Source organism: Vombatus ursinus, unplaced genomic scaffold (assembly GCF_900497805.2).
Source record: "Vombatus ursinus unplaced genomic scaffold, bare-nosed wombat genome assembly UNPS02014847.1, whole genome shotgun sequence".
Lineage (NCBI taxonomy): Eukaryota > Metazoa > Chordata > Mammalia > Diprotodontia > Vombatidae > Vombatus > Vombatus ursinus.
The window spans coordinates 6,133,781-6,139,780 of NW_020954625.1; the positions used below are offsets into that span (position 1 = coordinate 6,133,781).

The 6,000-nt window shown below is 44.8% G+C and overlaps 1 protein-coding gene across 1 annotated transcript in view; it reads right to left on the minus strand.

Annotated features, from left to right (window-relative positions):
• Positions 1-5,617, minus strand: part of TET1 (tet methylcytosine dioxygenase 1) — a 166,052-nt gene extending 160,435 nt beyond the window's left edge. Inside the window, exon 1 of the mRNA XM_027840713.1 lies at positions 5,377-5,617. The gene's annotated coding sequence lies outside the window, so the exon portion shown is untranslated. The remainder of the gene's footprint in view (positions 1-5,376) is intronic.
• Between the last annotated feature and the right edge of the window lie 383 nt (positions 5,618-6,000).

Sequence of the window (6,000 nt, forward strand, 5' to 3'; positions counted from 1 at the left end):
AATTTAAAAACCAGCCTATAAAATGAACAACTTCTTCTTCATTCCTTTTTTGGTTTTAAAAACCAAAGCACTTTAGAAATTAGGAGTTATAATTAAGGTTATGTTTACTGTTCAAACCTCATCTCCAAAAAGACACTTTCCAAAGAAAAAAAAGCATGAAGAGTATGGAATAGGAAGATATGGCCTCTTTAAATGGTAACAACCTTTCTATGAGCTCATGAAAGAGGGCAATGACCCCTGAAAAAACCAACTGCAGGGGACAGACCATTGGGTACCACCCAGCCAAGGAATAAAAAAACACACACACACACACAAAAAACCCACATCCTACTGCAAGAACCTAATTTTGCCACTCTTGGAACCACTGATGAAATGTCTCCTTTTTTTCTGTGTGATTAAGTAAGTTGTCCAGAGAATTGAATCCTCCTGAACAAGCCCTAGAATGTTTTTCTTGAAATAAACTAGTATCAGATGAACAAGTAGCCCATTTAATATATGCTTACATCTGATGAAGCATTCTTTGAAATGTGAAATTATTTTAATGATATCATAATTTTTTTCAACTTCTATTGATTAAATTCATATTTGTCTTGTGGACTCATCACTAAAAATCACATTTTCATTTTCCATGACTAATTACAGGAATAGGAAAAGGACCTATGATTTCAATGGCATAGTAACTCACAGGAAAGAAAACTCTCTCAATTCAGGACAGCACCTTTTCTGCAACTATGATCTTAGAGAGTCAACTAGAACACTAGGGAGTTAAGGAATTTGCTCAATGTCAAACAGGCAGTTAAATATCAGAGATGAAATTTGAACCCAGATCCTCAGGGGTTCCTGGCTGGCTCTCTTATCCATAATGCCAAGTTGTCTATGTCTTCTGATTATAACTGTAATTCCACATTTCAAAATACATAAGTCAATTTTATTCTGCTCTAATGTATCTTCCCAAGTCTAGAGGAAACAGTGAGGATTTATGGGAGAGGGAAAGGAGATTAAAAAACAGAAAATGAGAAACAGAGGCCAGAAAGAGCTAGATTCACACTTGGACTCTAAGATTTCAAAACAAAGAATTTAGACACATTTCAAAGGGGTCAAAACTGTTAAAGCCAAGTCTCAGCAAATAGGATCAAAATATAATATTTTTCTCTATTATCTCACTTTATTGATAATAGAGATTCCTTTAGATGCTTTATTCTTCAGAATTACTGCAATAGACCACCTGACAGGAAAACTAAAGAGTGACTTTCTAAGACTGTGTCAATTTTAAATTTGGATTGAAATAGCTACTTCAACAGGCCTGTGCCAGAACAAGAGTCAAATGTGTATTCTTTTTCTCTCCACCTCCATCTCCCTTCCCCCTCCCAACCTACATCTCCATCCTCCATGACACCCCAAATCCCCTGAGCAGGATGTGGCTGAACTGATGTAACCAGCCATTCCGCAGGTCAATTTCAAATTAGCCTGCAATCCTGCCTGCTGCCAGCAGCAGCCAAAAAGTGCAAATAGCATTTTGTGCAACCCAGCTGAAAAAGGAAACTGACCAAGATTTCATGGTTTCCCCATTTAGTCCCTCAGTGGGTAAAAGCTACTGCACTTGACAGAGAGAAACTGACTTGAAAAGGACCTTCAAGTAAAGAAGCACCCTATTCATAGTCCCTCCTACAGCTCTACCGTGTCTAAAGCTGGAGAGGCAGTGCACAAAATGACTATTCCTCGATAGTTTGTGACTGCAGGAAGTGAAAGAGCCCTGAACACATGGAAAGACTCTTCAGTGAAACTGACTAGAGTACTGCAAGATTTAATCAGAGGCCCCTTCCATATGTAAAACTCCAAGGCTGCCCTGCAGAGAGCAAAGAAAGGCCAAAAAGGGAGAAATAAAGGCATAGAAAATGAGAAGGGGTTGGGGGGGTGTGGCACAGGGGAAAGAGAGAAGCCAAAATGGGGCAAGAATGATTTAAAAAAAAACCCAAGGCATGGAAGGGCAGGGAAATTGAGGGAGAAGATACTCAAAAAGGCACAAAAGTCTCAAGGACAAAGACAAACAATTGGAAGGGAAGAGGGGGGAAAGAACAGAAGACAGACCAAAAAAAATCCAAGAGTAATCAGCACCAAAAATCAGAAAGAGTAAAGGTAGAAAGAGAAAGAAAAAAGGCATGCAGGAAAGAGATATACTGACTCTGGAGGCTGGGGGAGGGGAGAGACAAATAAAGAAGGTTGAGGAAGGAAGAGAAACAAAGGGCAAAGAATAGTGGTAATTCCGGGAGGGGTCCTAAAGGTGCCCTACACTAATGCTAAATGCTGTAGTTAATTCTCAGGAAAAAATGTTAAATTGTCACCTAGGGAGAACAATTGAAGCCAGGATCACTGCTTGTATGATTTTTGCCTGAATTCAAAAGTTTTGACTAAAATCAAATAGTTTTGAGGACAGAAGGATTTTACAAATACACGCTTAGTTTTGCTTGCTTTTTCTTAATAGCCTATATACTTGGCAGTGATAAAATTATCTAGCATTATAAAGTCACATTACCATTACGTTTGACCCATTTTTTTAAATGTTCCCCTTCATTCTTCACTACTGACAGAGAAAACACAACCCAATCTTCAAATATTATCTTATTTGTGTAGATAGCAGTGGATAGAATGCTAGACTTGGAGTCAGGAAGAGTTGGGTTCTAATTTTACCTCAGACACTATGGCCCTAGAGGTCACTTATCCTCTCAGCCTCAATTTCCTTATCTGTAAAATGAAAATAATAATAGCACCTGTTGTGAGGATCACATGAGATATAACACACATAAAGCTTTGTAAACCTTAAAAGGTCTATAAAAAATACTAGCTATTATTACTATATGTGTTTGCCCTCTGAAAACTGGTCAAAAATCATCCATATGCTTTAAAATATACTTGCCCCAAATCTAAGGAATTATTTAAGATGCCCCATCAATTTCATTTCTATTATCCTGCGTCCCTAATGTAGCCAATATTTGGGGGAGGGGGATGAGTGTGAGGAGGGAGAATTGAAGGAAAAATCGATGGTAAAAGAAGGAACAACACATTGATGAGGTTACTTATCTGGTCACAGTGACCACGAGAGAACAAAAACAGCTGCCTTCTCAAAGTCCCCCAGGCTCAGCATGCTATGTGCCGCTCCACGTCCCCCCCCCCACCCCCTCCCAAGGTCCTAAGCTCTAAGCTGTACACTGTAATACTAATACAAAACGCAAGGCTTGCAGTAGCAACAGAGATATTTTGTATTGCCTTGATCCCCTGGCCTGAAAAACCTCAAGCACTCATTCCCAAAGTTCACATTACTGCCCCAGATGGAGAAAATGAGGGTGGGGAAAGAGAGAGCGAGAGATGAAGAGAGAGAGAGAGAGAGAGAGAGAGAGAGAGAGAGAGAGAGAGAGAAAACCCGTCCCTGGGTCATTCTTAAGCTACTTCTCTTAGAGACGCTTAACTTTAAGCTTTATTTACACTGAGTTTAATTTTTGCTGAAACTTCGATATATTCCCTACTTTGGTTTCCTCTTTCACTTGGAAAGATTAGTACTACCTGCCATCCTGGCAAATACCATTTGTCACAATCCTAACTATGTAGTTGTATTGCTTACATCATCCAGGGAAAACCTAAATTATCCCAAGGGGGGCGGGGAACCCGAAACTAAATCACCTACAACCAACCTTCCACATTACCAGTTTTGAATGACATTAAGACTAATTCCTTCACTCTGCCCTTATGCCTTTCCCAGTCTCACGTGCAACACGACTGAGATCACGTCCCAATAACCTAGAACCCACCCTTTCCCTTGAACCTACTTGTCCAGGGAGATCTCTTCAAAGCCTAGGGATCCGATAGAAGTTGGGCAGATCCTACACAGCGTGAAGGAGCTGCCCAACGCGTGCTGTGAACCCAGGTCCTGGGCAAGGCATAGTTTTAAAAATCATCATTCTGACATAAGGTTAGTCATACCTCATATGTGCTAAGGTCAACTTCCTTTCTATCTAAAAAAGCCTGAACTAAACCAACGCCTGCTCTCCCTTAACATCACTGCAAGACGCCCCCACTGGCCCAGCAAACTCCTTCGCTTCTGAAGTCCCCCACCCCTCTGGATCAGGAGTGGCTTGATCAACAAACAAGCGTTTCTCCAAGGAGAACATGGGGGCGCAGGGGTCGGGGTGGGGAAAGAAAGGTGAAACATGTGCTCTGGGGGCCCTTTTAAAGGTAGCGGGGCGCCTCCTGGTCACAATACCACCAGGGCCCTTTTCGCTCACCAACTCCTAGAACAACCTCTTGGCCCTCCTGAGCGCTCTAGCATCCTAAACCTCCAACGTCCTTTAAGTGCAACAGGGAACTCCTGCAGGTTGAGGAGGCACCCTGCACCCCCAGATCCAGAGGTCTTGCAAATTTTGAAAGGTATGGGGGAGGGGGTAGCCACTCCCTCTTTCTTCCCATTCCAGTGGAGAAGGGGCAGGAGTTGGGAAGAAGGAAAATGGTCCTCCCTGGGGCTCCCTACACCCCCAGCGCTGAGTTCCCGTGGCAAGCATAGAGCAGCCAGCGAGGCTGGGGACCAAGGCCAAGAAAGTAGTGAGTTCTCTCGGAGAGAAGGCATTGTTTACCAAAGAAAGAGAGAGAGAAATAGAGAAAGAAAAAGGGGAAAAGTAGAAAGAGATAGGGGGTAGTGGAAGAGGGAAGGAGGAAGAAAGGGATGGAGGGAGAGAGGGAGAGAGGGAGGGATGGAGAGAGAGAGAGAGTGAGAGAGAGAAGAATTCGGAGTACACCTCACACCTTCCCATTGGCTTCCCCAGCGCTCCGAGTCAAAGGACTGCGGGGGGGGGGGGTTTGGGGGGTGGGAAGAGAACGACTCCCGGGGGAATAACCCCGCCTGGCCTTGACTCAAGGGCGCCTTCTGCTCCTCCCATAGTTTTCCCAAAACTCCCCAAACAGCTTTAGCCAACACAAGTCCAGTCCCAGAGTTAGGAATTCCCCACCTTCACCACTCCCCAGTTTTCGGGTCTCCCACCCCACCCCCACCCCGGTCCTGGCCGCGTTGCCCTGAAAAACTCCACGTCAGAGCCCGAGCCTAGGTTTGGGGTAAAGCGCTATTTCAAATCCACCCTCACCCCACTCCCCCTCCCGGGGCAGTAGTTAAACGTATCCGGTTAAACACTCTGGGGCAGTGAGTGACCTCCAGCTCTCTACTCAGCACAAGCCTCCAGTACAAACTTTGAAACTCTCTAAGTTCAGAGAGAAAGTACTGTACCAATCTCCCAAGCGAACCCTGGGGGATAGTTTTGTCTGTCCTGCAGAGGACTCAGATTCGGCACCTCCAACCCCAAGAGGGTCCCGCAAAGCCCTTGCACCAATACGTACCAGGCTCCAAGCATAGTCAATCTGGCTCTTGCAAGGGAGGGAGACCCCAAGGTTGATGGCTGTACTATCCACAGTGGAAAGGCAAGCAGAGTTGCATGACTTGAGGCAGAATAGGGAGTCCTAGGCAGACTGAACAGGGGCTAAAAGGGGCGAGGGGGCAAAGGTTTGTGCTCACAACTCAAGAGGGGAGCTGAATGGGTTGCGGTTGCTGCTTCTCCCCGAAAGGTCAGCCCTTTGAAGGAACAGTATCTCCCCTGGACAGACCTCTGGGAGTGAAGCTCCAGCTCTGCTCTCGCTGGACTCAGCTCTATGAAGCAAGAAACAAAACACGAGGTGGATTTCCCCAATTTGGAGGAGGATTCTTTCCCCTGCTCTCTCCCCGGACTCGGGGCAGAAGCGGGGTGGCGGAGGGGGCGCGTGATAGAGGGAAAGGAGAGAGACAAGAAGACTAAAACTTGGGAGGTTTGCCTATGGGTTACCTTTCCCCCTAGGCACTCATGGGCAGCCACAAGCGGAGAAGACATCTTATAAGGTAAGAATTCCGAAATTGGCTAGTTTTAATCTAAGACATAAAAAAAAGAGACGGCAAGAGAGGGAGAAAGCCAATGAAATTTATCAACAAGG